Genomic DNA, 13,920 nt, shown 5'->3' with positions numbered 1-13,920 from the left:
AAAATAGGCAGTTAAAAAAATTAATAAAAAAAATCTATGGGGTGTTTTGAGCTGAAACTTCACAGACACATTCAGGAGACACCTTAGACTTATATTACATCTTGTGAAAAAGCATTCTTGGGCACCTTTAATGAACTAGGTCCCATGAACCAATTTCTTTTTTTATTTATACTTCTTTATATACTATTGTTTATTGTTAATTCACGATTTTTCATTATTAATGTTAGTTTATATTTTATGAATATAAATATTTATTAATTTATACTTACTTGTAAGCATATTATTTATTAAATTATACTTAATTAGAAACTTTAAAATGTTTTTATATTTTATAAATGCATTATATACACTCTTATGCTCACCAGCACTGCTTTATTTGATTTAAAAAAAATACAGTAAAAGTAGAAATATTGTGAAATATTATTACAATTTAATAAAGTTTTTTTTATTTTAATATATTTTAAAATGCCATTAATAGCAAGGCTTAATTTTTCTTTTTTTGAACTGTAGTGTATGTAGAATTTAACATGAATCATTATTAATAAATGCTCTAGAAGCAGCACCTAATATACACTTTTCCTTATACAATCATTTATATTTCTAAAATCTGCTGACAAAACAGGTCTATGCAATCGTTTTTGCGTCAACTACCTAAATATAAAGGGTGAAGGCTGTTCCTGCCAATGCAGGCTTCTTTTACAGGTCACACAGGCAGGCAGAGCAGACACACAATCCCCTCGCTGATGACCAGCACTGACTTCAGCTGCTCAGAGTCCTCTGCTATCACACACAGAGAGAGGGAGAGAAGAAGAGGTGACAACAGTGCCCTGCTGTGAAAGACAAGGACTCCCCATGTACCCTGAGAGCTTGGTTTTCAGCACCCTCAAGCCCTGCCCCTTCGTCCTCATGCCACCCTCTACAGCTCAGCAAGACTCGATTACTCATACGGTGGCAGACAGAGATGAGCAGATAGCACTTGGGACTGTCTCTAGATGGGCCAACAAAAGGTGCTGTATAGTTTACTATAGTATTCGCTTTGCCTGACCGTGTCAACTTCAGAAAGTGAATGTGGTAAATCGTGACACTGATAATGTAAATGACACAGATTGTTCATTTTTGGATAAACCATCCTTTTTTTACTCACCCTCATGCCATTACAAACCTGTATGACTATTTATAGATTGAAACCAGTTCCACAAGTAAAAACGCCATTCATTTTCTCCATAGGAAAACTTGTTGTGAGCTCAGAGGTCATAAATTGATGGTATATGCTTATATTGAAGCCATCTGTTCACATTATTTCAACTTATTTTTAAAATAATCATGTTCAACGGAGGAATTTGTGGTGAAAAACTACATTACCCTATATGGTGTACAGAAAATTCCACAAATTGGAGAGTCCCGAGTGAGCAAACCATGCCAAAAGAGCACTGTAGGGAAAATAAACCTTCATTTTGCAACAAACTTAAAGGGTTAGTTTACCCAAAAATGAAATTTCTGTCATTAATTACTCACCCTCAAGTCGTTCCAAACCTGCGCTCACGTGAACAGTGTCGGCCAATACAGAGCCAGGCGATCTGACGTAAACACAGAAGCGCTGAACTGCGTTCACTGAGTCAACCGCGTACAAGACTGACAGAGAAGAGAAGAAATTGTTGAATAAAATTATTTTTGTTTTGTTTTTGCGCACAAAAAGTATTCTCGGCGCTTCATAACATTAAGGTTGAACCACTGTAGTCACATGGACTATTTTAACTGTCTTTAATACCTTTCTGGACCTTGAATGATGGTAATTATGTTACTTTCTATGGGGAATAAAAAAATCCTCTCAGATTTCATCAAAAATATCTTAATTTGTGTTCCGAAGATTAACAAAGGTCTTACAGGTTTGCAACGACACAAGGGTGAGGACTTAATGACAGAAATTTCACTTTTTTTTTTGGGTGAACTAACCCTTTAAAATGTATTACGTCAATACATATGATCACCAACTTTAAATGAACTCTTATATTTCACCATCATTTTTATTTGATTACATAATTTGCAATGCCTAATGGGATTGTAGTTCTTTCCCATAGCCGTCAAGTACGCAATCTTATTTGTCTGATTTTCAAATACTCAAATCCTCATAGCTGGTTGGCTTGGTTCATATCTAATAACTCTTTAACAAACAGTTTTTAAAAATCCCTATTGAAAAAATGAATGGAAAAAACTGCCACTGAAAAAAAAAAAAAACAACGCCAATGACAAAAGTGGACGGACACTAATGCACTCTATTGTAAGCAACACAAAAGCAGTGATGACGTAACTGGAATGTAATTGCAACTCGCAATCAGAAAATGCATCTCTCCGTTAACCTAAGAATGTCAGTTGCACATGTGTTAATGGAGTTCAAAGTTCCCTGACCTTCTGTTAACACGTATGTAACTGGATATCAAAATCAGTTGCATGACACCTCGGCTAATTTTTTTTTTATACCTATAAATACCCTCCTTAGCCCACACAGCAGATGCAAATATAGCCATTGCCGGGAAAATTGTGCAATCTCACTGGAAAGTTCAGCACATTAATTAATGTGTAGTGAACTCTGGCTCTTTCAGAAGCCGTGTGCTCTGACAGAACCGCAGCCCACATGCTGACACGCTATGATGATTTCACATCAACACATTTACGGTCGTGCTGCCCTCCCGAGCATGAGATTGAGTAGGCGGGGTCATTAGAACAGACCGCAACAGATAGAAATAACAGGCCTGAGAGTGTGTGAGCGCAGGACCCCTATCCACAGGAGACTGGCCTTGCTCCCAAACGAAAGGAAAAATAACGCACTGGGATGCTGCTGGACAGAGATCCAGTTTCAGCAAAAATCTGCTTGCATCTGTCAGAATGAAAGGCAGCTGAAGGGGGCGGCGGACTGCATCCAGAATGAAAACAAGATTCCCGTTACAATACGTAGCATTTAGTGAGCGGACCAGTGAAAGGCCTCTCAGTAATCCTGGCCCACTCTCTGCAAAGCACTCTCATTAGTATCAAGGGACTCAATATTTGCAACCCTAGTTTAATGCTGTTTATATTTACACTTACAACGTGGACGGCTGCCAATTCACGCGCTGGACCATTTCATCTGGCTCGGTTTTCTGTTTTTTTAAACTCTCCATTCACGTGGCATTAAACACTCGTAATAATCTGTCTAAAGCAAGCTATTTACAGAGAGGAGGGGTACATTACAGTGATGCACTGGAAAGTTTTGCTAGAATGCACTCTGTCTGGAGTGGAGTTTTAAAATATACTCAGCCCGAAATGGCAGAGAAAGTGAATTAGGGTGCACTCTGTTTCTGTGTTAAAGGGATAGTTCACCCAAAAATGAAAATGATGTCATCATTTACTCACCCTCATGTAGTTCTAAATTAGTTCACTTCAGAATTAAAATTTCCTGATCATTTACTCACCCCCCATGTCATCCCAGATGGTTATATCTTTCTTTCTTCAGTCGAAAAGAAATTATAGTTTTTGAGGGAAACATTCCAGGATTTTTCTCCAAATAGTGGACTTTAACGGGTTGAAGGTCCAAATTGCAGTTTCAATGCAGCTTCAAAGGACTCCACATGATCCCAGCCGAGGAATAAGGGTCTTATCTAGTGAAACGATCTGTCATTTTCTAAAAATTATTTACTTTTTAACCACAAATGCTTGTCTTGCACTTGTTCTGCGATGCGCCATGCATTACGTAATAACATTGGAAAACATTGTTTACAAAGTGAACAAGTTAAGAACATTAAGTCAAACGGCCTTTACAAAAAAAAAAAAAAAAAGTAAAACAACAATGTTGGACGATTTCGCCCTACTTCCGCCTACGTCACGCGTGACTTTTCCAACCATTATTCCTCGGCTGGGATCGCTGTTCTTGACAAAGCCAGGTCTGGAAGTTTAAAATAACTTTGAACAGCTTGATGTTTAAAGGTTTTACTCAGATAAAGTAAAAAAAAAAAAACTACAGTCATGATTTTGCATGTTGTTAGCATTAATTAGCATGTTGCTAACGTGTTTTAGCAGTTTAAAAGTTTTAGTTTAGTAGTTTTAAAAGCCAGATGGATGGATAGTTAGATATGTTCCACAGAAAAAAGAAAGTCATGCAGGTTTTAAACAAGTAAATAATGACAAGAAGTTTCATTTTTGGGTGAACTGTCCCTTTAACTAAAGAGGTAAACGGCTTTGCATGGAATCTGTGGTGTAACAGCACACGATCATAACGGCTCGCTGCAGATGGAAACGTGTAACGACTTAATGCGAGAGAATGACCATAAAGTCGCTCTCATTTATAATCCAATCATGCTATGTGAAAAAGAATAACAATATATACACGTCCATTCGAAATCCATTTCCACTAAACAGGCCGGCCCCTCCCATAGCCGTATATATGAAAGCAATACCCTTCGTCTTTTATCTGCTAATGTGTCTTCCACCCCTGGGGCCTAAACAGTGGGCCATGCGTATCAGATAAAGCCAGATAAATGGACCAGGCAGACGGATGGCACCAGGTAGGCAGCCGGCTTTTACAGAGTGCCGCTGCGGGCCATGAACCAGGGCTGTAGGTTGTGATGAGGACTAATCCTCAATGAATGCAGTATGGACTGAGTCTAAGCAGCATGTGTGGTAATCTCCTCCAGTCTCTCACAGCTACTGCCAACCTCACTCTTTGTAGTGGGTGCCAACCTGGGTGGTGAGGGGAGCTCAGAGACACTATTAAGCATGGATGGCATCTGGGAGCTGCTCATTCCAGCACTGAGCTCCAAAGCCCAGATTTTAGCCGAGAAATAAAGGGAACGCGGGGACGGAAAGGGGGAGAAAGAGTCTTTTGGGCTTATTTTCGGCTTAAGTAAACAGCTTGAGTGTCATTAACATCTTACATTTACATTTGCAACAACAAATAAGATGTGGACTTAGCGCGAGGGCTTTGCGACAGGATGCGTGACGAGATTGAGTTTCTTACACAACAAATCAACAAAATCCTGATTTACAAATGCACTTTAGTCTCTGGTGATCTTCCAACCTGAGATCAAATCAGGCCTTGAAAAGTCTACAGCAAATCTAATTAGTTTCTCCCTCTGATCCAAAAACATAATCAGCCTATAAACGCTCTCCTGTACGCGGTGGACTTAAGTGCAGCGGGCTGCGGGAGAGATGAGCGCGATTTCTCTCTTGCCTGCACGCGGTGGTTAAATTATAGACGAGGAGCCCATGAGAACAGAGACTACCCTTCCAATCTCCTCTTCCTTTTTTCCCTCCCACAGAATGAATTAACACCCTCCGCTGCCACCTCTGATTAAAAAAGCTCATTGGAGAGAGATTTGTAATCATTTGTCTATAATGAATTCTTAGAACCCTCACCCCCAATTCTCACCTGCCACAGCCTGCAGACACACTCACAAAGGATATAGAAAGAGATGAGAAAAAAGTGAGAATAAGCTATGATATTACCATCCCTCGTATTTTTTAATATGAATTCTTGAAACAACTTTTTTTTTGCTCTTCCAGGCTTACGGCCTAGTTTTGTCTTTTTTAATGAAATTTCACATTCATATGATAAAAAAATGATGTATAACCAGACAATTAATAATGTGTAGTGATGTGTAATATGCAAATTATATACAAATTAGGACTGTCAATTGTCAGCTGGATGTGTTTTCTCATACAAAACCAGCTGGATGGAGTGCAACGGAATGAAACGGAATCTCTAAAAATGATTTTCAGTTGACAGTGTCTTAAATACGTGTCGCTTATGGAGTGCCAAAAAAGCAACAAGATGTAATGCAACAGCCAAAGACGTGTTCATAGACCAAAAATTACAAAAAATGGCTTATAAATTTATTCTCAGACAGATTGACAGCTTGTGTAACGGACTGTTCGCCAGTGATATGCTTATGTTCAAAGATATGGAAATAAAGCTATGTCACTTTACAAGAAGGTTCTGAACTTTATGGAAACAAAACAATCATACACTGACTTTTAAAGCAATGTCACTTTACAATAAGGTTCTATACTTTATCATAAATTAAAGGGATAGTTCACCCAAAAATGAAAATTAAATATTTTTTTAACTCACCCTCACACCATCCTAGGTGTATATGACTTTATTCTTTCAGACGAATACAATCGGAGTTATATTACACAATAATGTCCTGGTTGGTTTGTTCCAAGCTTTATAATGGCAGTAAATAGAGGATGAGATTTTGAAGCCCAAAAAAGTGCACCCATCCATCATAAAAGATATCCACGCGGCTCCGGGGGGTTAATAAAGGCCTTCTGAAGAGAAGCGATGCATTTGTGCAAGAAAAATACCCATATTTAAAACTTTAAAACCGAAAATAACTAGCTTCCGACAGACGGCTGTACGCATCGATTTACGGTGAAAGAGTGAACTCTGACCCGACTCATGACGTATTGACGACCATGGAAGCACAGAGGCTAGAGCAAAACAAAACACTGGTAATGAATTAGAGTCTAAAACGAGAATTTTTAAAGAGAAATGTCAGAGGATTTTGATATAAAAGAAGAGGAGCTTGAGTTTGTTGCCCAGCCAGCAACAACAGCGAAAGGCGTCAAAAAGCTTACACTAACTCCTACATCGCGTCAGGGGTTACTCTTTTAGCGTAAGTCAACATTTCTACGGTCGTTTGCTGGAAGCTAGTTATTTTACTTTTTAGGGCCAGATTTACTAAACGGGACAAAATATCGTGAGAGCGCAATTCCACAATTGCACCGATGGGAGTGGCAAGTTTTGAAAACGTCTTCCTCTGGCATTCCAAAAAAATTAATACAAGTGGAAAATATTTTCTCCCTTCTACCACACGTTCTCTGTTCGTCACAAAATGGGTTAAGACATGCTTTTTGGGCGTTAAATAATGCCGCAAATACCAGTAAATTGACTAGCTCAACCATTAGTAAATTGTGTTGCGTGATTCATGTAAATACTCTCCTCCAATAAATTTTGTGCCTGAAAGAGAAACTCCAACAAATGCATATGCAATAAGGTCAGCTGCAAAAACAGCTCAGTCCACGCCTTTTCAGTACTAATTCTGCACTGCGTGTCTTTAGTAAATTCCGACAGTAATTTTTTAACGCCAAAAGAGGGTTAGTAAATATCTAGCGTTAGCGTCAGGTTCTGGCAGGTCACGTCAGTCAAGCTTGCATCAGCTGACTCCCAGGTGACTTACGTCTACCTATAGGAATACGACGCCTATTACGGCATCTATATATAAGCTCCCCAGTATTATCAGCAGCTATTGCATTTCTCAGGAACAAATTACCCTCCTCCATCCCCAGCTCCTCCTCTCTTCAGTCAGGATTGGCCTTATTATTTCCCCTGAATCAGACTAATTCTCTAAATATTTGTACGTTAAATCATGACATTTAATGATATCTGCATGTTGGTCCTGTTCTGTTTACCCTAGGGGGTTTATTGCTGCTCTCCCTGCTCTTATCAATGCTAGACTGCATGGATGCGCAGGGAGTTCTTGCCCAGAACAGAACCATACTGCCAATACAAACTCTATGCATTATCTATCATATTTGACTATAGTGGTCCTGACAGAACTGGCCCTTAAAGTTTTAAATATGGATATTTTTCTTACACAAACACATCGCTTCGCTTTAGAAGGCCTTTATTAACCCTTTTATCTTTTATGATGGATGGGTGCACTTTATTGGGCTTCAAAATCTCATCCTCTATTCACTGCCATTATAAAGCTTGGAAGAGCCAGTACATTATTTATTATAACTCTGATTGTGTTCGTCTGAAAGAAGAATGGCTTGAAGGTAAATCAAGGGGTAATTTTAATTTTTGAGTGAACTATCCCGTTAAAGCAATAACTAACATTTTATTAATTATAAAAGTTATAAATAAACATGAAATAAAACGTGAACAAACTAAGCAATGAACAACAGTATGTTTATCAATTAAAATGAACCTTGATTAATAATAATGTGTGAATAATATTATTATAAATAATCAACTGTCAGCCCCTAACACAAACCTTTACCACTGTTTCAGAATGTGTTAACATTGACAGTGGCTAGCACTTACTCCTGAAGTAATGTGAATATTACATCTTTTCCCATATATCTCAGTTTTCATTAATTTATAAATAGCTCCCAATTGTGGCACATTACTCACGGGTGCATATATCATGGTTTGAAACGCAATCCAAATTTGTCTTTATTAATAACCTTAATATATCAGTGGAATGCAGAGTGTGATGGATTAAAGGCCCCATATATCCCATGCAGAGCTGATTAATTTGTGCTCTGGAGGTTCCCGCAGCTCTCTTGCCCTCCTAATGAATGTGCACAGCCAGCATGGACACTGTTGCCTCCGTGACCTTTCTGTTTGAGTGCCAGGCCATCTGTCTCCCTGTGTGCACACGTTCTGCACACGCTCCTAACCTGCCGTCAGCGCTCAACCGGACGAAGGCGAAGCGTCGAAGGCGTCGCCCTACCTTATTTCTCAAATACGATTTTATGCAAGTCAAGTCATCTTTATTTATAGCGCTTTATAGTAGAAGTAGAAACCTTGAGCCGGGGTTTACGCAGGTGCAATAGAAGAAAACCACAAGAATTATGAAGGTTTTCACACCTAAGGGATACGCTGACATGGTGCTGGGGACGTCAAAGCAAATTCAATTACTTATTCCAACCCGCTTTTATTAATGCAAGCCAGACGTGAGTGTTTAATATTGCGCTTTGCTTTTTATTATATACGGCCACCTTCAGGACAAGATATTACACGCAGCAAAGCTCTTTAGTCCCGAATCTGTTCAAGTAATAGATTTAAAATGATACCTTCTGATATGTCAGGTTTCATTTTGACTTCGTGGCGTATGCGCATATGTCAAGCATGAAATCTGCCAAGGCAGTATGATCTGTAAGCCAGAGTCTCATGTCTCAGCCTTAATAAAAATGACACATTGACTGTTTATGATAAGAGAGACGGAGGGGGTATTACCGCTTCCCGCTGAGCGACGTGCCATAATGGTGACTGGTGGTGGCAGTGGCGAGGTGGCACGGGGGAGGGAGGCAGACAGGTGGCGCACATTTGGGTGTGATAAATCTGCTCTTCTGCGGCAGGGAGCAGCCTCGGCTCAGAGCTGCTGGAAATGTCAGCTAATGTGAGTCTCACTCAGGAGGTTAGGCTAAGAAAGCACTCTCAGGGGAGACGCGAGTAGTCAGGGAAGAAAGAGAGAGTGGAGACAAGGAGAGCGGTCTCCCCAGGGGGCCTGGCAGGTAGTCTGCTGGGCAACTTTTCGCCTGAGGTAAAATAATATGGTTGCAGGAAAGGTGACACTGTCCTCCATTGCTCTGCTGTTTTCTACTCTAATGATGCACCTGTATGTATGAGAGATACTTCCTGCGTGGGGCTCAGGGGACAACTGATCGTCAGACATGGGTCCAGGTCATTGTTTACAATCCTAAAAGCCTTAACCTACGCTTCTAGGCCGTATAATACCATATCAAACTACAAAACTTATTCATGCAATTTATATTATCTTTATGCTGGCCATAGGACAATACTAAGATGGTTAAATGGCACATACACTTTTGTTCCAAACCTGTATAACCTTCTTTCTTCTGGTGAACCACTTTTACTTTCATTGTATGGACAAAAAGATTTTAAACATTTTTCAGCATATCTTCTTTTAGTCATACAGGTTTGCAATGACCTGTGTGAGTAAAGGATGACAGAAATTATTTTTTTTTGGATGAACTTTCCCCCTAAAAGTAAGTAATTGCTATATGGGTCATTGACAAATAAGATTTTTAAAAGTGTAAAAACATAATGGAGATAATTAATTTTGAAGTTTTTTTAGTTTTAATAAGGAGATTGTTGTTTTTATAATCAATTAACTCTGCTTTTGTCAATTTTTTACAAAATGGACAAAATTTGTCACCAAAAAAGTCATTCGGTTTAACCAAAATTTCGGTTTTACCGAATGACGATATTTTCAAACAATGCTAACAGGCTGATATCTAGCTAGCTAGATCAAACATTTTATATTTAGTACAAGTTTTTAAAATATTACATAATTTTCCATGTTTTATAGCGGTTGTACCGAATGACCTGATGTATGAGCAAGTGAAAACATGAATTCTTCAAATAGTTAAAAGAGAGTTACTTTGCTTCACGACCATGTGATCCTTTGCTTCAGGTGTCTGAATGATGTCACATCCTGTCATCCTTGTGAAACTTCAAAATCTTTAAAATACATTTATATGTAGCAAAATATAATTAAAACCTTTTGGATTCAGTAAAAGACATCTTGTTGTACTACCTCACATACTTTGGATGTCATATCTTTGTTTTTATTATTATTATTATTATTAAGGCCTTTGGACAAAAAAAAATGGATTCATGGAGTCAACAGCTGTAACATTTGATTTGTAAAATTATAAAATATTATGCTAGGAACAACAAACTAATGCAGTTTTCAGCGAACATTTTTTAGTATATTTTATAATAAACTTTACATAACTGTATTTGTCTTTTGTAGGTTTTAAATGACAAATTTTTGTTTTTGTGCTGCACTTTTTGCACTTCAGAGCAATTTGCACTTCAGCAAAGTTGATTCAGAGGTTTTCCTCCAAATTTTGACTTGAATTTGACTCAAGAAAGAGTTAATAATAATAATGGCAACGTTATCATATTTTATAATATATTTAGTTTAAAATAAGTCTCTTAGGCTCACAAAAACTGCATATATTTGAGAAAAATGCAGTAAAACCATATTGTGAAATATTATTACAATGTAAAATAATGGTTTTCTGTATATATTTTAAAGTGTTATTTATTCCTGTGATGGCAAAGCTGAATTATCAGCATCATTAGTCCAGTCTTCAGAGTCACATGACCCTGGATTTGCTGCTCAACAAACATTTCTTATTATAACCAATAATGTATCAGTTTTGCAGATTCTTTTATTAAAAGAAAGTTGTGTATGTATATATACATTAAAGGTGATGGAGAGGATTTTTTTGTCGACTGAGAAACCAAAGACTGTTACTGAGTTTTTGAAATGAGCGCATGCGTAAGAACAACCCCCCTCCTTCACAGCTCTTTTCGAGGGAATGCCTCCCAAAACTCGTGCACGAGTATTGAAACACGAGTGTTTACCACCGGCATCCGCTGTGTCGTGTGAGTGGATTCATTATGTCGGACTCACCCCATGTAACTCATAATCTGCAGTTGTTACTCCTGTCTCCTGACAAAAACATTGCAAGCGGCGCCTGTAGAGTGTGGAAAGTTACTGGAGCGCGCAGCCGCGCTCGTCTCTCACAAGGAACGTCACGGCAGTGATTGACAAGCCAGAGGGCCAATCCATTTACGTGATGATCGCGTAAACTATTGGCTGATGTTTTTAAGGCCCTACCTCGTGCACAGATGATGTATATTAATATTATTACTTTCAGTGCACCTAATAAATAGTCTTTTATCAGTTAGTAAAGACAGTTTCAAGTAATATTGCAAAAATGTATAAAACAAAACATCCTCTTTAGCACCTTTAACATAGACCATGGACCACTTTTTTTTTAAAAATGTTATAGACCCTTTTCAGTCACTAGTCTGATTCGACCTCAATGCTGTGATATTATATAATAGTAAAAACACCGAATACAAGACCTCAGAGGTTGTTCTGTGACTGATCACGTAGTTGGTCTTTAGTCAGACCCTGCAGGTTTGATTAAGAATAAGATGCCAGACGTGAATCACTGGCACCATCCAATAAAACTTCAGGAGTATTCAACCACCCACTCACTCATACACACACACACACACACACACACACACCCACAGAAAATCTTTTATCAAGTTTTGTGCCTCATGTGTAATCTCTTATCTCTCCCCAACAGCAACCTGCCATCATAATCGGCAGTTATAGCAGCCCATAATCTGCAGGGGGAGGCTGAACTGATCTGATGGCTATCACTACAAATCTCACTGCAAATCACTCAAATGACACAGAGAGCCACCGCACACCAAATCCACAAACCACCGCTGAGAACAGTACTGCTCATAACCTATAAATACAGAAAACAAACTTGAATAGTGTAGTACTGCGGAAGACACATAAAAATATCTACCCACCACAATTCATCTCAGTGAGCCAAGACTTGGACAGCCTAGACCAATATGTTATCCTAAATGGGTCTGTTGTTGGTCATTCTCTGTGCAGGATTTGTGCCACACTGCTGATCAAAGTACATACCCAGCAATAGATGAGAAGAGCGGTCCAGATCTACTGCAATTGGCATCCATTAGAGAGTGCTCATGTGTGTGAGTGTGTACACTTGAAACCAACCCCTAAATGTTTCTACCATTGTTTGAGAGTCATTACAGTGCATTGATGTTGGATAATAGTGGATGATTGCAGATCCTTTGTCCTGCATTGTGCGGTTTTGCATTAAGCTGGATTGTGGATTGTGACATGCCTTATGAAGCACAAAATCACAAATAGGTTTTAAATTAAGCTGTACTTGTGCCTGACTTGTATGTACTGTATATAAGCTTTTGTAACCAAGATGCAGGTGATTGTGGGGTAAGTTGTGCCAGTGCATATGTAGGCCTATCATATAGATGCATAAGAGTGAATAAATGATAATATGAAGTAATAAACTCTAATATTTTTAAATAATAATTTATAATGTATGTATTTTTTTATAATGTGTGTGTATATATATATATATATATATATATATATATATATATATATATATATATATATCTCTCTAATTTCAGTGGATAGCAGATATGCAACAATATGAAGTATTAGTTTTTGGGCTGCCCTCGACTAAATATTTTTCTGGTCGACTAGTAGTCGTTCATTTTAAGTGATTAGTCGACTAATTTCACGTTTATTAATAAACCATATAAATCATAATAATGAGCGTTTAATAGCCTAATCAGCACTAAAGCATGCATAAAGCTTGCCACGGTACACCAGCAGAAATAATGATTATGAATGCGCCAGGGAACAGCAAGGAGATTGCTTTAACATTTTAATAATTAATTGATAAACTATTGTTTTCTGTAATTTCAGCTGCAATGATGAAGTTGATGATGCTGACTTGCAATAGTGCACGGACCTATATGCATGTTTCATGAGGATTACATAACCTGAAAATATTTATTTTCCATTTGAATTGGTTCATTTAAAAGTAGACATTTTGCTTTCTATAGATATATTTTTTCACGTCTATGAGGCAAGTTTACATGGAGTTTTGGTTCTTTTATCCTTTTTTTGGCATGCTCAAGATCAGAGAGAGAGACAGCAGAAAGCGCACCCTGTTTGCTTTCATTATTTTACAAAAGCACGTTTTGTTGTTATTGTGAGTGCACACAAATAAAAGTAGACTCTTTACAGATTCAAATGATGTATTGCTCTTATCTGTATGACCTTTTTTTTTTTAAGTTATATTTATGGGATCTTTGTGCCTTTATTTGGAGAGGACAGTAGAGAGCAGACAGGAAAGCATTAGGCAGAGAGAGGGGGGCAGGATCGGCAAAGGACTTCAAGACGGGAATCGAACTCGGGTCGCGTAAACCCATTTGCTCCATATGTCGGCGCACTAACCACTAGGCTATCACCACCGATGAGTATTTTAAGTGCAAGAGATCGCCTACGCCTCCGTGTTAGCTGTCATGCAGTAAGCACGCTACTATTCACCTTTCACACTCCGCACAAACACTTCAATAGCCCACATTTTTCTAGGTTAACTTAAAGCGAGCGGACATGTAAAGTTGCTATAATTTCTTCTTGTATAGAGAAGACAATTTAAGTAAATCCCTCATTTCTACTTATATAAATCTAGAATCTTTTAGTGTCTTTTAAAGAGTTAGTTCACCCAAAAATGAAAATTCTGTCATTAATTACT

The 13,920-nt window shown here is 38.2% G+C and overlaps 1 long non-coding RNA gene across 1 annotated transcript; it reads left to right on the top strand.

Moving 5' to 3' along the window:
* Window positions 1–492: 492 nt before the first annotated feature.
* LOC125254354 lies at window positions 493–12,650 on the top strand. The gene is made up of 2 exons (XR_007181640.1): window positions 493–1,007; window positions 11,899–12,650. It is a non-coding gene; the product is annotated as an uncharacterized LOC125254354 (long non-coding RNA).
* Window positions 12,651–13,920: the final 1,270 nt, after the last annotated feature.

This window comes from Megalobrama amblycephala, linkage group LG19, assembly GCF_018812025.1.
Source record: "Megalobrama amblycephala isolate DHTTF-2021 linkage group LG19, ASM1881202v1, whole genome shotgun sequence".
In the NCBI taxonomy this organism is placed as follows: Eukaryota; Metazoa; Chordata; class Actinopteri; order Cypriniformes; family Xenocyprididae; genus Megalobrama; species Megalobrama amblycephala.
The sequence above is the reverse complement of the archived record's forward strand: the minus strand, read 5'-3'. Positions and strand labels throughout refer to the sequence as shown.